This window comes from Bombina bombina, chromosome 1 (genome assembly GCF_027579735.1).
Source record: "Bombina bombina isolate aBomBom1 chromosome 1, aBomBom1.pri, whole genome shotgun sequence".
Classification (NCBI taxonomy): domain Eukaryota; kingdom Metazoa; phylum Chordata; class Amphibia; order Anura; family Bombinatoridae; genus Bombina; species Bombina bombina.
Genome location: NC_069499.1, coordinates 905896429 through 905916476, shown reverse-complemented (window position 1 = coordinate 905916476; position 20048 = coordinate 905896429).

The following is a 20048-nucleotide window of genomic DNA, read 5'->3' as shown; positions in this document are numbered from 1 at the left end:
GTTGTCAGCTCTATATGGCCTGCATGAATAGCCGCACCCAAAGCCAAAAAAAAGCCTAACCAAATACTACAATCCAACCTTGGCTCAGTCTTCCTAAGGCCCTTCATTGGCTGTGTTTTAGTAGTACTGTCATCCTTTTGAATAATAGATTACAGGAAAGGCATTGATTTTAGAATCCCAGAGATCATTTATATGACCCGTGAAATAAAAAATTCATTAGATACCCGTTACACAATTATTTATCCTCAGGCCTTTTTAATACGAGGGTCCCGGAGCCTCAAACGATACAACAGCATGAAAGAGGAGATATGTCATCCTTTTGAATAATAGATTACAGGAAAGGCATTGATTTTAGAAACCCACGGATCATTATTTGCAACTGTGAAATTAGAAAAAAACATTGATTAGACACCCGTGACACTTATTTATGCTCAGGCCTTTTTAATACGAGGGTCCCGGAGCCTCAACCGAAACAACAGCATGAAAGAGGAGATATGTCACCCTTTTGAATAAAAGATTACAGTAAAGGCATTGATTTTAGAAACCCACAGATCATTATTTGCAACCGTGAAATTAGAAAAAAACATTGATTACACACCTGTGACACTTATTTATGCTCAGGCCTTTTTAATACGAGGGTCCCGGAGCCTCAACCGAAACAACAGCATGAAAGAGGAGATATGTCATCCTTTTGAATAAAAGATTACAGTAAAGGCATTGATTTTAGAAACCCACAGATCATTATTTGCAACCGTGAAATAGAAAAAAACATTGATTACACACCCGTGACACTTATTTATCCTCAGGCCTTTTTAATACGAGGGTCCCGGAGCCTGAACCGAAACAACAGCATGAAAGAGGAGATATGTCATCCTTTTGAATAAAAGATTACAGGAAAGGCATTGATTTTAGAAACCCACAGATCATGATTTGCAACCGTTAAATTAGAAAAAATCATTGATTAGACACCAGTGACACTTATTTATGCTCAGGCCTTTTTAATACGAGGGTCCCGGAGCCTGAACCGAAACAACAGCATGAAGAGGAGATATGTCATCCTTTTGAATAAAAGATTACAGTAAAAGCATTGATTTTAGAAACCCACAGATCATTTATATGACCCGTGTAATAGAAAAAAACATTCATTAGACACCGGTTACACTTATTTATCCTCAGGCCTTGTTAATACGAGGGTCCCGGAGCCACAACTGAAACAACAGCATGAAAGAGGACATATGTCAATCTTTTTGAATTATAGATTACAGGAAAGGCATTGATTTTAGAAACACTGAGATAATTACTTGCAACCGGGAAATAAAAAAAAACATTGAACAGACACCCAGTACACTTTATTATCCATAGGCCTTTTCAGCAGAGGCTCCAGGACCCTCAACAAAAACAAGAGCAGGGAGCTGGGCATAGGAGTACAATGGAGTGTGACAATAATAATCTGAAGGTGAAGATTGCATAGTTGTGGCATTTTAATTTTGTTATTGTGGGAACTTAGTACTTGCAATGACCTTGCTCTGGTGAATCCATATCTCAAATGTGTTATTTAAGGCACTGTTTGTCTATTTTTTTGAATATCAGCATTTGGTAAATGAAGCTCAACTTAAGGCTGGTGAGAAACGACCTTTCTTCTGGCTGTTTGCAAATGTTGTGGCTCTGGACAAACATGTGAATAAGGGGCCATCAGCCATATTCTGCACGAAACCCCTTTGATGATTGACCATAAACATGTGTCACCTGCAAGCAGAGCTTGTTACTTCTGTCTAAATCATCTTCCTGGTATGGACAGGCCACTGTTTCCCACAGCAAGTAAGAATTTTGAAATACAAGATTGTCTTGAGTATGGTAGGAAACCAAAGTTTATTTAATTCTGTACTATCTATCACCACAAAAAAATGAACTTCTTGAAGCAACAAAAATGCCAGAAATTTCATGTGCTTATGGATGACAAGGACGTCATGTCCTGTGGTGCACAGAGATGGAGACGATTTTTGCCCTCCCTGTACACTACCCAGATGTCTCAAACATCACCAGAAACACAATACAGCCACTCTTGTGAAGTTCCTGGAGTATTCCGGTAGCCATCTCTTTGCGCTCCTAAAGGAATACTTTATCAGTGTTTTTGTATACATCCGACAACAGCTTCGGAGACTGTGGTGACGCACATGTTATTTACTGTTGTTCCAGCTGTGGCAATATCAATTGGCATGAAAAAGTTAAGATTTGTGGGTTGGGGAGCCTATAGCTGTTGCGGTAGGACGTGTGTTTGAGGAGCTCCAGGTCTTACAAGTTACTTTGGAGTTAGTTTTCAACCTTAATTTAATTTTCTTTTTGGGATTCATAGTCACACTTTCTGGGGCTATCTAAGAGGAGCCTGGTAAAAGTAGTAGTAGTCACCCCTTATATCAATGGGTACGGAGACCAGTTTTTTGCCTTTCCAATATTGCGCCGGTCCACAAACTAATCCTGAATGAAAAAAAAAACTTAAAATTTGGACTAGTGACGCACATTTTATGCACACTGTGGCAATTGGAATTTGCAATAAAAATAATCTGCTAACAACAACCACTACCTACGACCACACCTGACTCCTGAAGTCATGCTTCAGTTATTAAGTCAAGTTAAATATTTTTTTTTTTTTTTATGCTCAGCAGAGGCTCCAGGACCCTCGACAAAACCAGCAGCAGGAAAGAGGACATATGGCATATTTTTGAAAAAATAATTATAGGAAAGGCATTGATTTTAGAAACACAGAGATCATTAGTTGCAACTGTGAAATCACAAAAAACTTCGATTATACACCAAGTACACTTATTTATCCTTAGGCCTTTTTAGCAGAGGCTCCAGGACCCTCCACAAAACCAGCAGCATGAAAGAGGACATATGGCATCCTTTAGAAAATTAGATTACAGGAAAGGCATTGATTTTAGAAACACAGAGATCATTAGTTGCAACCGTGAAATCACAAAAAACTTTGATTATACACCAAGTACACTTATTTATCCTTAGGCCTTTTTAGCAGAGGCTCCAGGACCCTCCACAAAACCAGCAGCATGAAAGAGGACATATGGCATCCTTTAGAAAATTAGATTACAGGAAAGGCATTGATTTTAGAAACACAGAGATCATTAGTTGCAACCGTGAAATCTAAAAAAACATAGATTATACACCCAGTACACTTCTTTATCCTTAGGCCTTTTTAGAAGAGTGTCCCGGAGCCTCAACATAAAGAACAGCATGAAAGAGGACATATGGCATCCTTTTGAAAAATAGATTACAGGAAAGGCATTGATTTTAGAAACCCGGGGATAATTTGTTGCAACCGTGAATTTGAATCAAAAAAATGATTGGATGGACACCCAGTACAATTCTTTCTCCCTAGGCCTTTTTATAAGAGGGTCCAGGACCCTCAAACAAAACACCAGCAGGAAAGGGAACATATGGCATATTTTTGAACAATAGAGTAAGAGTACAGGAAAGGCATTGATTTTAGAAACCCATAGATATTTTTTTGCAAATGTAAATTTGAATAAAAAAAATGATTCGATGGACACCCAGTACACCTCTTTCTCCTTAGGCCTTTTTATAAGAGGGTCCTGGACCCTCAAAAAAAACACCAGCAGGAAAGAGGACATATGGCATACTTTTGAAAATTAGATTACAGGAAAGGCATTGATTTTAGAAACACAGAGATCATTAGTTGCAACCGTGAAATCACAAAAAACTTCGATTATACACCAAGTACGCTTATTTATCCTTAGGCCTTTTTAGCAGAGGCTCCAGGACCCTCCACAAAGCCAGCAGCATGAAAGAGGACATATGGCATCCTTTAGAAAATTAGATTACAGGAAAGGCATTGATTTTAGAAACACAGAGATCATTAGTTGCAACCGTGAAATCACAAAAAACTTCGATTATACACCAAGTACACTTATTTATCCTTAGGCCTTTTTAGCAGAGGCTCCAGGACCCTCCACAAAACCAGCAGCATGAAAGAGGACATATGGCATCCTTTAGAAAATTAGATTACAGGAAAGTCATTGATTTTAGAAACACAGAGATCATTAGTTGCAACCGTGAAATCACAAAAAACTTTGATTATACACCAAGTACACTTATTTATCCTTAGGCCTTTTTAGCATAGGCTCCAGGACCCTTCACAAAACCAGCAGCATGAAAGAGGACATATGGCATCCTTTAGAAAATTAGATTACAGGAAAGGCATTGATTTTAGAAACACAGAGATCATTAGTTGCAACCGTGAAATCTAAAAAAAACATAGATTATACACCCAGTACACTTCTTTATCCTTAGGTCTTTTTAGAAGAGTGTCCCGGAGCCTCAACAGAAAGAACAGCATGAAAGAGGACATATGGCATCCTTTTGAAAAATAGATTACAGGAAAGGCATTGATTTTAGAAAGACAGAAAAAATTTGTTACAAACGGGAAATCTAAAAAAACATTGAATAGACACCCAGTACACTTCTTTATCCTTCGGCCTTTTTAGCAGAGGCTCCAGGACACTCAACAAAACCAGCAGTAGGAAAGAGGACATATGGCATCCTTTGTGAAAAAAAGATTATAGGAAAGGCATTGATTTTAGAAACCCGGGGATAATTTGTTGCAACCGTGAATTTGAATAAAAAAAATGATTGGATGGACACCCAGTACAATTCTTTCTCCCTAGGCCTTTTTATAAGAGGGTCCAGGACCCTCAAACAAAACACCAGCAGGAAAGGGGACATATGGCATACTTTTGAACAATAGAGTAAGAGTACAGGAAAGGCATTGATTTTAGAAACCCATAGATAATTTTTTGCAAATGTAAATTTGAATAAAAAAAATGATTCGATGGACACCCAGTACACCTCTTTCTCCTTAGGCCTTTTTATAAGAGGGTCCCGGACCCTCAAAAAAAACACCAGCAGGAAAGAGGACATATGGCATACTTTTGAAAATTAGATTACAGGAAAGGCATTGATTTTAGAAACACAGAGATCAGTTATATGACCCGGGAAATAGAAAAAAAACATTGATTGGACACCCAGTACACTTCTTTATCCTTAGTCTTTTTTATAAGAGTGTCCCGGAGCCTCAACAGAAAGAACAGCATGAAATAGGACATATGGCATCCTTTTGAAAAATAGATTACAGGAAAGGCATTGATTTTTGAAAGACAGAAAAATGTTGTTACAACCGGGAAATCTAAAAAAACATTGAATAGACACCCATTACACTTCTTTATCCTTAGGCCTTTTTAGCAGAGGCTCCAGGACACTCAACAAAACAAACAGTAGGAAAGAGGACATATGGCATCCTTTGTGAAAAAAAGATTATAGGAAAGGCATTGATTTTAGAAACCCGGGGATAATTTGTTGCAACCGTGAATTTTAATTAAAAAAAATGATTGGATGGACACCCAGTACAATTCTTTATCCATAAGGCCTTTTTATAAGAGGGTCCAGGACCCTCAAACAAAAAAACAGCAGGAAAGAGGACATATGGAATAATTTTGAACAATAGAGTACAGGAAAGGCATAGATTTTAGAAACCCATAGAATTTTTTTTTTAAATGGAAATTTGAATAAAAAAAATGATTCGATGGACAGCCAGTCCACTTTATCCATAAGGCCTTTTTATAAGAGGGTCATGGACCCTCAAAATAAACACCAGCAGGAAAGAGGACGTATGGCATCCTTTTGAACAATAGAGTACAGGTACAGCATTGATTTTACAAACCCAGAGATCATTTTGGTCAATTGTTAAATAGAAAAATAAAAATGAGTGGCCAACCAGTACACCTCTTTCTCCTTAGGCCTTTTTATAAGAGGGTCCTGGACCCTCAAAAAAAACACCAGCAGGAAAGAAGACGTATGGCATCCTTTTGAACAATAGAGTACAGGTACGGCATTGATTTTACAAAACCAGAGATAATTTTGGTCAAATGAGAAATAGAAAATAAAAATGAGTGGACACCCAGTACACCTCTTTCACCTTAGGCCTTTTTATAAGAGTGTCCAGGACCCTCAAACAAAATACCAGCAGGAAAGAGAACATATGGCATACTTTGGAACAATAGAGTACTGGTACGGCATTGATTTGTGAAACCCACAGATAATTGTTTGTAAAAGTGAAATAGCACCAAAAGCCATGCTTGGACTCCCACTCCAGGTCGTTCTCCTTCAGCTTTTTTATAAGAGGGTCCAGCACCCTCAACAGAAACAACTGCAGGAAACACCATCACATATGCCATCCTATTGCACAAGCGAGTACAGGTATGGCATCCATTTTAGAAACCCAAGGATAATTGAGAGGAACCAGGAACATTTTTCTAAAAACTGGATGGGGCACCCATTACTACAGGTCATTCTCCTTCAACTTTTTTATATCATGGGCACGACCCGCAACAGGCACAACAGCATGAAACACAACATATGCCACTCTTTTGCACAATAGAGTACAGGTATGGCATAGATGGAACACGGAGATAATTTAGAGCAACCAAGAGACGGATAAAGATGCTTGGTCGGTCCTACTCTTTCAAATTTGTTGCATTTTGCGTTCAATTGAATGGTCCACCGGATATGAGTGGTGTGTAAAGTTGTACAATTTGTAACAGTTTAATCACTAGTGTTATGTGCCTTATTTTTTTTATTTGAGTTGTGTACCCACAGAGATGCAGCAGAGGTCAGAAAAATTAGGAATGTACAAATGACTGAAAAATTGGGGTATTGTTGTAGCAACTGCTGTAGCAGCGGCCAGAAAAATCAATGTTTGTAAAACATTTATAAAGTGCCCTAAAAGCTTGTGGCTTGAACACTAGTTGTTGGCGGATAAGTCAAGCAAGTCCTCCCTCTTTATAACCAAAAAAAAAAGGCCAGCCTGTGTACCAGTTGTAGCCCAAGCCAGCTCATATCATCATCAGTAGTTTTTTATTCAAATGTATCGCCCAATGTCAGTCCCTTCGGGATCCAGCCCTCATTCATTTTTATAAAAGTGAGATAGTCAAGGCTTTTTTGACCTAGGCGACTTCTCTTCTCAGTGACAAAACCTCCTGCTGCACTAAAAGTCCTTTCGGACAGGACACTTGAAGCGGGGCAGGCCAGAAGTTCCATTGCAAATTGGGATAGCTCAGGCCACAAGTCAAGCCTGCACACCCAGTAGTCAAGGGGTCCATCGTTCCTGAGAGTGTCGAGATCCGCAGTTAAAGCTAGGTAGTCTGCTACCTGTCGGTTGAGTCTTTCTCTAAGGCTGGATCCCGAAAGGCTCTGATGGTGCATGGGAGTTAAAAAGGTACGCACATGTGTCAACTTGCCCAATTTCAATGCCGCCACCAAATTACTTCCATTGTCAGAAACAACCATGCCAATCTGCAGTTGGTGCGGAGTCAGCCACTGATCCACTTGTGCTTTCAGGGCAGTCAGGAGTGCTGGTGCGGTGTGACTCTCCGCTTTCAGGCAAGTCAACCCCAAGACGGTGTGACACTGCCGTACCCGGGATGTAGCATAGTACCTGGGGAGCTGGGGGGGTGCCATAGATGTGGAGCAAGACGCAGAAGTTGAAGAGGACTCAGCCGAGGAAGAGGTTATGGAAGAGGATGGAGTAGGAGGAGTAGAGGAGGTAGCAACAGGCCTGCCTGCAAGTCGTGGCGGTGTCACCAACTCTTCTGCAGAGCCACGCATTCCATGCTTGTCAGAAGTCAGCAGGTTTACCCAATGCGCAGTGTAGGTGATATACCTGCCCTGACCATGCTTTGCAGACCAGCTATCCGTGGTCATATGGACCCTTGCCCCAACGCTGTGTGCCAGACATGCCATAACTTCCTTTCTCACAACATAGTACAGGTTTGGGATTGCTTTTGTGAAAAGAAATTTCTGCCAGGTACCTTCCACTGCGGTGTCCCAATAGATACAATTTTTTTTAAAGCATCAGACTCCACCAGCTTGTATGGTAAAAGCTGGCGGGCTAAGAGTTCAGACAAGCCAGCTGTCAGACGCCGGGCAAGGGGGTTACTTTGAGAAATTGGCTTCTTACGCTCAAACATGTCCTTGACAGACACCTGACTGTGGGCAGATGACCAGGAACTGCTACGTAAGAGAGACTGAGTGGAGGATGGTTGAGAGGGGGCAAGGAGGACAGCACTGGTTGACGTGGCTGAAGATGCTGGAGCAGGAGGAGGAGGGCGGCTTTCACTTTGTGTGCTGCTTCTACTCATGTGTTCTTCCCATCGACCTTTGTGATGGGAGACCATGTGCCTTCGCAAAGCAGTTGTACCTAGGTGGCTGTTGGACTTCCCACGACTCAGTTTCTTTTGGCACAGGTTGCAAATGGCATCGCTGTTGTCAGAGGCAGACACACAAAAAAAAAGCCACACTGCTGAGCTCTGCGATGACGGCATTCTGGTGGTGGCAACAGCATGCGTTGATGGGCGTCGGCGAGCTGTCTGGCTGACCCCTGGTGACGATGCATGCTGTCTGACTGTGCCACTAGCTCCTTGAGACGACCTCCCCGTGCTTCCAAATCGTCTCCTCCTCCTCCTCCTCTCTGTCTCCCCATCTGAACTTTCCCCCTCTTCTTCTTCTCTTCTAGCAGGCACCCACGTGACATCCACCGACACATCATCATCAACCGCTTCACTTGTATCTGAAACATCAAGAAAGGAAGCAGCAGCGGGTACAACATCATCATCATCATCACACCGTACCTCCATGTCGGTAATGCTGCCTGACTGAGACTGATCACTATTATCTACATCCTCTGTCAATGATGGTTGCGCATCACTCATTTCTTCAAAATGATGTGTCAATAACTCCTGTGACAGATCAAGTGAAGCGGCTGTGGTGCTAGTGTTGGTGGTGGTGACAGGCGGCGGAGTGGCACTGGTCACTTGAGACCTGCCCAAAGCACAGCTGGACTTAGATGGTGCGTCAAGGTTAGGAGGACTAGCAGCGGAAGCTGAAGAAGATTGGGTTTCCTGTGTTGGCCATTTAACTAGGTCCTCCTCAGAAGTTTTTGCATCCCCCCTGGCACCCGGGGTCTGAACAATGTGCATATTTGTAGGGTCTAAAGGAATCACAGCACCACGACCACGACCACGGAACCTCCGGGGTGGCCTGCCTCTGCCTGTCATTTTTTTTTAAATGGACACTAACAATACTATTACACCAATTGAGTGGTGGCACTGTGAAAGTGGGCACAGTATACGCTGTGAGACTGACAACAACAAAAAAGACAGATGTTTTAAAAATCACAAATTGTTAATTTTTTGAAATATTACTAGCACTGTGGCAACAAATATGATTGTTTGGCACTATTTGGCAAATGGGCCTGTCTGGCACACACGCTGGGAGAAAGGAAACTGCAATTCAATGGCACTAGGAAACTGAAGAATCACCGTCAAAACAGTTATGATTAACAAAAATTCCAATCATGTTACAATAAATATGAGTGGTGGCACTAATTGGCTAGTTGGGACTGGCACACAGGCAGGCAAGCAGGAGGAAAATGCAATTCAAGGGCACTAGTAGGCTGCAGATTGACAGTGAAAACAGTGTTGATTGACAAATTTTGCAATACTGTTAAAAGAAATATGATTGCTAGCACTAATTGGATAGTTGGGCCTGGTACACAGGCTGGCAGGCAGTAGAAAAGTGCAATTCAATGGCACAAGCAAAATGAGGATTAAGATCAACAATCAAGATTTTTTTAATTTTAATTAGTAACTATACTGTGACAACAATTAGGATTGGTGTAAATAGTTGGCAAGAAGGCCTGGCACAAAAGGATTGCAGGCAGGAGGTAGATGCAATTCAAGGACACTAGCAGACTGATTAATGACAGTCAAAACAGTGATGAGTGACAATTTTTGCAATACTGTTAAAAGAAATATGATTGCTGACAACAATTGGCTAGGTGGGCCTGGCTCACAGCAGGCTGCAAGGCAGGAGGAAAGTGCTATTCAATGGCACCAGCAAACTGAGGTTTCAAATCACAGCAACTATTACCAAAAATTTTAATTTTTAATTATTAGAATACTGTCACAACAAATATGATTGGTGTAAATATTTTTTAAGTAGGCCTGGCACACAGGCTTGAAAGGCTGTAGAAAAGTGCTATTCTAGGGCACGAGCAAACTGAGGATTAAGATCATCAACAATAAAGATTTTTTTAATTGTAATTAGTAACTATACTGTGACAAAAAATTAGGATTGGTGTAAATCGTTGGCAAGACGGCCTGGCACAAAAGGATGGCAGGCAGGAGGTAGATGAAATTCAAGGACACTAGGAGACTGATTACTGACAGTCTAAACAGTGATGATTGACAATTTTTGCAATACTGTTAACAGAAATATGATTGCTGACAACAATTGGCTAGGTGGGCCTGGCTCACAGCAGGCTGCAAGGCAGGAGGAAAGTGCTATTCAATGGCACCAGCAAACTGAGGATTCAAATCACAGCAACTATTACCAAAAATTTTAATTTTTAATTATTAGAATACTGTCACAACAAATATGATTGGTGTAAATATTTTTTAAGTAGGCCTGGCACACAGGCTTGGAAGGCTGTAGAAAAGTGCAATTCAAAGGCACGAGCAAGCTGAGGGTTAAGATCATCAACAATAATGATTTTTTTAATTGTAATTAGTAACTATACTGTGACAAAAAATTAGGATTGGTGTAAATAGTTGGCAAGACGGCCTGGCACAAAAGGATGGCAGGCAGGAGGTAGATGCAATTCAAGGAATCTAGGAGACTGATTACTGACAGTCTAAACAGTGATGATTGACAATTTTTGCAATACTGTTAACAGAAATATGATTTCTGACAACAATTGGCTAGGTGGGCCTGGCTCACAGCAGGCTGCAAGGCAGGATGAAAGTGCTATTCAATGGCACCAGCAAACTGAGGATTCAAATCACAGCAACTATTACCAAAAATTTTAATTTTTAATTATTAGAATACTGTCACAACAAATATGATTGGTGTAAACATTTTTTAAGTAGGCCTGGCACACAGGCTTGGAAGGCTGTAGAAAAGTGCAATTCAAAGGCACGAGCAAACTGAGGGTTAAGATCATCAACAATAAAGATTTTTTTAATTGTAATTAGTAACTATACTGTGACAAAAAATTAGGATTGGTGTAAATAGTTGGCAAGACGGCCTGGCACAAAAGGATGGCAGGCAGGAGGTAGATGCAATTTAAGGACACTAGGAGACTGATTACTGACAGTCTAAACAGTGATGATTGACAATTTTTGCAATACTGTTAACAGAAATATGATTGCTGACAACAATTGGCTAGGTGGGCCTGGCTCACAGCAGGCTGCAAGGCAGGAGGAAAGTGCTATTCAATGGCACCAGCAAACTGAGGATTCAAATCACAGCAACTATTACCAAAAATTTTAATTTTTTATTATTAGAATACTGTCACAACAAATATGATTGGTGTAAATATTTTTTAAGTAGGCCTGGCACACAGGCTTGGAAGGCTGTAGAAAAGTGCAATTCAAAGGCACGAGCAAACTGAGGGTTAAGATCATCAACAATAAAGATTTTTTTAATTGTAATTAGTAACTATACTGTGACAAAAAATTAGGATTGGTGTAAATAGTTGGCAAGACGGCCTGGCACAAAAGGATGGCAGGCAGGAGGTAGATGCAATTCAAGGAATCTAGAAGACTGATTACTGACAGTCTAAACAGTGATGATTGACAATTTTTGCAATACTGTTAACAGAAATATGATTGCTGACAACAATTGGCTAGGTGGGCCTGGCTCACAGCAGGCTGCAAGGCAGGAGGAAAGTGCTATTCAATGGCACCAGCAAACTGAGGATTCAAATCACAGCAACTATTACCAAAAATTTTAATTTTTAATTATTAGAATACTGTCACAACAAATATGATTGGTGTAAACATTTTTTAAGTAGGCCTGGCACACAGGCTTGGAAGGCTGTAGAAAAGTGCAATTCAAAGGCACGAGCAAACTGAGGGTTAAGATCATCAACAATCAAGATTTTAATAATTTTAATTAGTAACTATACTGTGACAAAAAGTTAGGATTGGTGTAAATAGTTGGCAAGACGGCCTGGCACAAAAGGATGGCAGGCAGGAGGTAGATGCAATTCAAGGACACTAGGAGACTGATTACTGACAGTCTAAACAGTGATGATTGACAATTTTTGCAATACTGTTAACAGAAATATGATTGCTGACAACAATTGGCTAGGTGGGCCTGGCTCACAGCAGGCTGCAAGGCAGGAGGAAAGTGCTATTCAATGGCACCAGCAAACTGAGGATTCAAATCACAGCAACTATTACCAAAAATTTTAATTTTTAATTATTAGAATACTGTCACAACAAATATGATTGGTGTAAATATTTTTTAAGTAGGCCTGGCACACAGGCTTGGAAGGCTGTAGAAAAGTGCAATTCAAAGGCACGAGCAAACTGAGGGTTAAGATCATCAACAATCAAGATTTTTTTAATTTTAATTAGTAACTATACTGTGACAAAAAAATTAGGATTGGTGTAAATAGTTGGCAAGACGGCCTGGCACAAAAGGATGGCAGGCAGGAGGTAGATGCAATTCAAGGACACTAGGAGACTGATTACTGACAGTCTAAACAGTGATGATTGACAATTTTTGCAATACTGTTAACAGAAATATGATTGCTGACAACAATTGGCTAGGTGGGCCTGGCTCACAGCAGGCTGCAAGGCAGGAGGAAAGTGCTATTCAATGGCACCAGCAAACTGAGGGTTAAGATCATCAACAATATAGATTTTTTTAATTGTAATTAGTAACTATACTGTGACAAAAAATTAGGATTGGTGTAAATAGTTGGCAAGACGGCCTGGCACAAAAGGATGGCAGGCAGGAGGTAGATGCAATTCAAGGACACTAGGAGACTGATTACTGACAGTCTAAACAGTGATGATTGACAATTTTTGCAATACTGTTAACAGAAATATGATTGCTGACAACAATTGGCTAGGTGGGCCTGGCTCACAGCAGGCTGCAAGGCAGGAGGAAAGTGCTATTCAATGGCACCAGCAAACTGAGGATTCAAATCACAGCAACTATTACCAAAAATTTTAATTTTTAATTTTTAGAATACTGTCACAACAAATATGATTGGTGTAAATATTTTTTAAGTAGGCCTGGCACACAGGCTTGGAAGGCTGTAGAAAAGTGCAATTCAAAGGCACGAGCAAACTGAGGGTTAAGATCATCAACAATCAAGATTTTTTTAATTTTAATTAGTAACTATACTGTGACAAAAAAATTAGGATTGGTGTAAATAGTTGGCAAGACTGCCTGGCACAAAAGGATGGCAGGCAGGAGGTAGATGCAATTCAAGGACACTAGGAGACTGATTACTGACAGTCTAAACAGTGATGATTGACAATTTTTGCAATACTGTTAACAGAAATATGATTGCTGCCAACAATTGGCTAGGTGGGCCTGGCTCACAGCAGTCTGCAAGGCAGGAGGAAAGTGCTATTCAATGGCACCAGCAAACTGAGGATTCAAATCACAGCAACTATTACCAAACATTTTAATTTTTAATTATTAGAATACTGTCACAACAAATATGATTGGTATAAATATTTTTTAAGTAGGCCTGGCACACAGGCTTGGAAGGCTGTAGAAAAGTGCAATTCAAAGGCACGGGCAAACTGAGGGTTAAGATCATCAACAATCAAGATTTTTTTAATTTTAATTAGTAACTATACTGTGACAAAAAATTAGGATTGGTGTAAATAGTTGGCAAGACGGCCTGGCACAAAAGGATGGCAGGCAGGAGGTAGATGCAATTCAAGGACACTAGGAGACTGATTACTGACAGTCTAAACAGTGATGATTGACAATTTTTGCAATACTGTTAACAGAAATATGATTGCTGACAACAATTGGCTAGGTGGGCCTGGCTCACAGCAGGCTGCAAGGCAGGAGGAAAGTGCTATTCAATGGCACCAGCAAACTGAGGATTCAAATCACAGCAACTATTACCAAAAATTTTAATTTTTAATTATTAGAATACTGTCACAACAAATATGATTGGTGTAAATATTTTTTAAGTAGGCCTAGCACACAGGCTTGGAAGGCTGTAGAAATGTGAAATTCAAAGGCACGAGCAAACTGAGGATTAAGATCAACACTAAAAAATTTTTTATTTAAATTAATAACTATACTGTCTGACTGTGACAACAATTATGATTGGTGTAAATAGTTGGCTAGACGTCCTGGCACAAAAGGCTGGCAGTGGCAGGCAGGAGGTAAATGAAATTCAATGGCGCTAGGAGACTGAATATTTGCAGTCCAAAAAATTATGTTTTTTTTTTTTTATTACTGTTACAAGAATTGTAATTGGTGCCACTAATTGGCTACTTGGGCCTGGCAGACAGGCTAGCAGATATGAGTCATGGATGGTAGGTAGGGCAGCAATTTAACACAGTATGCTGTGTAAGTGACAAAAACACAGGACTGATAGAAAATTAAGTTACATTACACTAGCAAAATATTTGAACATTTTAGATTTTAATATTAAAATTATGTTAAGAAGTGCAATGCACATATGACTCTATGAGTGGACGCACTGGCTGGCTGCTACGTAGGGAAGCAATTATAACAACAGTATGCTGTGTAAGTCAGATAGACAGTTAGACACAGGCCTCATAGAAAATACAATAAGATTACACTAGCATAATGATATAAAGGCTTTTTTTTGGAAATTTTAAGAAAAAGGTTAAGCACATACATATGAGTCGTGGCTGATAGCCTTGGAAGGGCAGCTATTAAAAACAGTAGGCTCTGTATGTCGGATACACACACGCCTGATAGAGAATACTATTAGATTACACTAGAAAAATGATTGAAATTATGTTTTTTTGGGGGGAAATTAAAAAAAGGTTAAACACATATGAGTCAGGGCTCATAGACTAGGGAGGGCAGCAAGTAAACACAGTAGGCTCTCTATGACAGCAAAACACACAGGTCGGATAGAAAATTATATTAGATTACACTAGCAAACTAATTTAAACTTTTTTTTTTTATATTAAAATTAAGGTGAAAGAAAAATAGATATGAGTGCTGGGTGGCTGCCTGGCACAGACCAATTAACCAAAAGACTGAAAAAAAAGAGGTATATTAATGCTGAGTGAGCCTGACAGACACAGGCATGATAGTAAATGTAATTAGATTACACTAGCAAAATATTTATTTATTTTTTTTAATTTAAAATAATGTTATAAACGGATATTAACACTGGTGGCTGCTGGCTGGCACAGAGCAATGAACCAGAGTATATGCTGTGTGACACTGGCCTAATAGAAAATGAAAAAAAATTACACTAGAAAAAAAATTATATTTTTGGGTTAGTTAAATTTAAACTAATGTTGTTAGGGAGATATCAGTGGTGGCAGTAGTCACAGCATATGCTGTGAGCCTTAAACACACAGCTGAAAGCCAGGCAAATGCTAATAAAAAAAAACGAAAAACAAAAAACGGCACGAAATATAGCCCTAAAAAGGGCTTTTTGGGGTGCTGTGCTTGCAGCAGAGATGAGTGGAGTCCTTCTGGACTGTAAATACACTAGCCTAGCTATGTTTTTCCTATTAATGTCAGGAGCAAAAACACAACACGTCCTCTCATTAAAAAAGCAAGGTCGTTATGAGTCTAAAATGGCGGATTCTGAGTAGCTGGGAGTGTCTGTGAGGGAGTGTCTGATGTTGATTGGCTCTAATGTGTCAGGCGGCTGTGACATAAAGGGTCAAAGTTTCCACAATGATGACACATAAGGGCGGATCGCCATGTGTTCGCCCACAAACGCGAACGCGAACAACCTATGTTCGCTGTGAACCGTTCGCGGGCGAACAGTTCGGGACATCACTAGTTGACAGCGTGATAAATATCCCCCTTAGCCACCTCAGTTAAGTTCAAAACTTCTACCAAAAATATTGTTGCAATCAAAGATGAAGGAAAACTTAATAAAGATTCCAAGCTCATTACCAAAGCCTTTGCTACATATATTATGCTAATTTATATACCAGTAATCACCCTGCCTCAGAACAGGTAAAAATTGAGTTTTAGAACTGGATAATTCTGCCTAATATATCAAATGAACAGCTGGATAAGTTAAATGAACCCATTACTATTGAGGAGGTTACTAAAACCAGTATGTCCCTCTCTTTGGGGAAAGCTGCAGGACCAGATAGTCTCCCCAATGAATTTCACAGACTACTTTAATCCCAAGAAACACAGATTTTTATAGATATTTTCTCTGGATACTTACAGGGAGAGGATATTACTACATCAACATTCTCAGCAGTTTATATCATCCTTATTTCCAAACCAGGGAAAGACCATCTGCTACCTGAATCATATAGACCGATCTCTTTACTAAACTCTGACTATAAAATTCTGACCAAACTTTTGGCAGAATGCTTGAAATTTGTATTGCCTGATCTGATCCATGAGGACCAGACCAGAACATTGAACAAACTCTGTTACAAATGGAATGCAAATGGATCCATCTACTCAATACAGTCAGACTATTTGGTCTCAATGATTTTAATAATTATAATGTATTTCTTTAAGTGTAACCCCCCTCAGTTTCAACCTATCAAATTAATTTAATAATTCTCATAATCTATATGAGATATAGATTAGCATTTACCACAATTAAATATCAAGGCAAATTAGTAATGAATGCACTATGCACTTTCTCACGTTTAGGTTATAAAACACTGGCTTCATATTATTATTTATTATTTCTTAGCATGTGTAGCTTGATAGTCTTAATGCACTATGTTTTAATACATTGACCAATTAGTCACCTAGTTCTCACCTTCACTTATTTTACCTATTATTTCACTACCTGACAAGGATTTTTACAGTATACTTTAAATGTCCTTGGTATTATAATTTCTCTAGCATTGCTAATACACAACACTAATCTTTAACACTTTATTGCTCTATTAAGAAATTTTCGTTTGAATCCCATTCAACTCAAGCATACTTGAGGCATACTATCAGTTAGACATTCATTCCAGTTTTCTCTGTGGATGCTCTGGGCTACTTATCTATTTAACGTTATCATAAGCAATTTTTCTCTAATACTTTTTTAGTATCAACAGAATACCATCTAAAATGCTTATCCATAGTATAACCATAAAAAATTAAATAATAATATACGAACCCACTACATTGTAAAACAGAATATGCATGGTTAATTTTTTGGCTCCAGATATGACTTTATGCCTTTAATAGTTATTATGATGTCTACATGAAAGTAATTTTTCTTGCTATCTATGGTCCCATCTGTTCCAAAGTATATTCCTTTTATCGCTACAACCCGCAGTCATATCTAAATTAGAAGTACAATTCATCGGAACATTTTGGATTTTCATATGTGCACAAACCTCTAGCTTTCACACCCTAAACGGAAAATACAGAGTTAATGCTGTTCCACTGGACACACTGAAAGATACTGACAGCTCAATGCACCAATAATTCTTACTTCCGTTTCACACAATAGACCTATCAGGAGATCAGTAGGAGGGCTGATTAATCCAATAACATTTCCAGTCAAACGGCGCACCGGACCCCTCTGAGGAAGCATACAAGTGAAACACAACCACGTCAGGGGCATTTGTTCTACTTTTAACTTGCACTCTTAATTTTTGACTAACCTAACTGATTTACTTAAGCTGCTGCAATACATGGTGTACTTGACTGGGGGGAAGGATGGGGAATAACAAGTGGCTAATCTACCCTAATTTAAGGCAATATAAGATATAGTTCCTTAATAGAGGCTCTTGTAAAACATTGTTGGTCTTGTACTCCCACTCCCTGCTACCCTCATATGTGATTGGACTTAATTGTTTTGCAACATTGTAATATTACACACAAGTCATAATTATAGAGTTGTTTTTTTAACTTACTTCTGGCACGCTAGATACAATTTCAATTTCTGCTGCCTTTTTAAACAATAACTAGTAAAAGTCATATTTTAAGTGGAAACATTAAACACAATGTGTAGAAAGAGCATACATTTCCTATTTGTGTAATAGGACCATTTTTTAATGTTAATATTATAATATGCTCTAAGCACACTCCTGACCAGCTACCTCTTTCTTCAATCTAGATAACAAGGTCAGTCGGGAGAAAATAAATATTCTCTTTTTTCCCAAATCACTGTGGGATCACTCTTTTCTATTTTTGTCAGACGCAATTCATGTTTGCCCATTCATCTGTATTTAATGTATGTCAAGTTTTACAAGTGATCCAGTATTTCTAGACTAAGGAACAAAATGGCACAAACACAAAACTTCTGGAGGCCTTCCTGCTGTCCTTGGATGCAGAGAAGGCATTTGATCGTGTAGAGTGGGATCATCTCTTCTCAACCATGTTTAAGTTTAATTTATTAGGCCCCTTTCTTTCATTCATCAAAAAAACATATACCTCCCAATAGCAAACATTTGCATCAACACTATTTTTTCTCCCACTGTGTCTCTACAAAGAGGCACAAGACAAGTGTGCCCCCTTTCCTCTTTGATATTTAATATAGCATTAGAGCTGCTCACAATTAGGTTATAACATATTTTCCCTGGTATAGATATCGCTAGTGTTCCTCAACATCTTGCTCTTTATGCGGATGATATGTTGTTGTTCATCCAAGACTCAAAGAAACATATTACAAATATTTTCTTAGCTCTACAAGAATCCGCCTCCTTGTCGGACTGTTAAGAACATTTGCAAAATTTGAAAATTCTATAGTTAAACAGGGTGAGAAGACGGGTTATAACTACCGTTTTACTGTAGTTAAACAATCCCTTACTTACAATCCACTTATCTGGGTATTCAGATCCATGTTAATCCCAACAAACATTACACTATAAACATTACCCCCCCCCCCCAAGTGCAAAACTAAATAACTTGATGAGAAGTTGAAAAACACTTGCAGGATGGTTATATTACCTCGATTATTATATCCTTTACTTATGCTCCCTTTGCTATTAACAAAAGCAGATGTAAAACTTCTCAACTCAGCATCAATATATTTTATATGGAAGGGTGATAAACTGTGAATCGCTGCAGATAAATTGAGTTTAAGCTATGTAAATGGAGGTTTGAACCTCCCTGATTTTATGTCATACAACTGGGCAGCCCTGGTACGCTTAGTTCTAGATTGGCAATTGGGCACTCAACATTATTATAGACAAAATCTAGAACAATCTGCTTTAGGTAATGTGTCCTTATCTTATCTTCCCCATTTGTTTAATTCTATGGGCATTAAAACTATAGCTTTATATAATCTTTTAGAGATCCCTTACGGGCTTGGCGGCAGGCACATAGGTTTATGAAAAAATCTTGTAATTCTTCTATCTATCTATCTATTCATTGAGACCCTGACTTTCCTGCTGGAACGGATAGTTTACCTTTTTTATGTTTGGAAAACAAGGGATATTATAGCATTGGAGCAAATCTGGATCCACTGGCACGTTCCACTAAAACATTTGCCTCTATACAAAGAGAGTATGAACTCACAAATAAACACTTCTATGCCTATCTCCAACTATGACACTTTGTGGTGACTATGGTCAGGGACAACACAGAATTCTGGGACAGATCACCTTTTCGACTCTCACAGGCCTTATTCAAAATGAGCAGGTTCTCTTTTTCTGAAATATATCAAACACATGAAAATGAATTATTTATTTATAATATATTTGTATTAGTTTTTATATATTAGAATCAGGTATAATCTGTAATATTAATATTGTATTGAACTCAGTCTTTTTTTCTTTTTTGTGAACATCATCAGGCCCATTTATCAAGCTCCGTACGGAGCTTGAAGGGCCGTCTAAAGACCACTGCTCTATAACCCTGTCCGCCTGCTCTGAGCAGGCAGTAAGGAATCGCCGGAAATCAACCCAATCGAATATGATCGTGTTGATTGACACCTCCCTGCTGGTGGCCGATTGGCCGCAAGTCAGCAGGGGGCGGCGTTGCACCAGCAGCTCTTGTCAGCT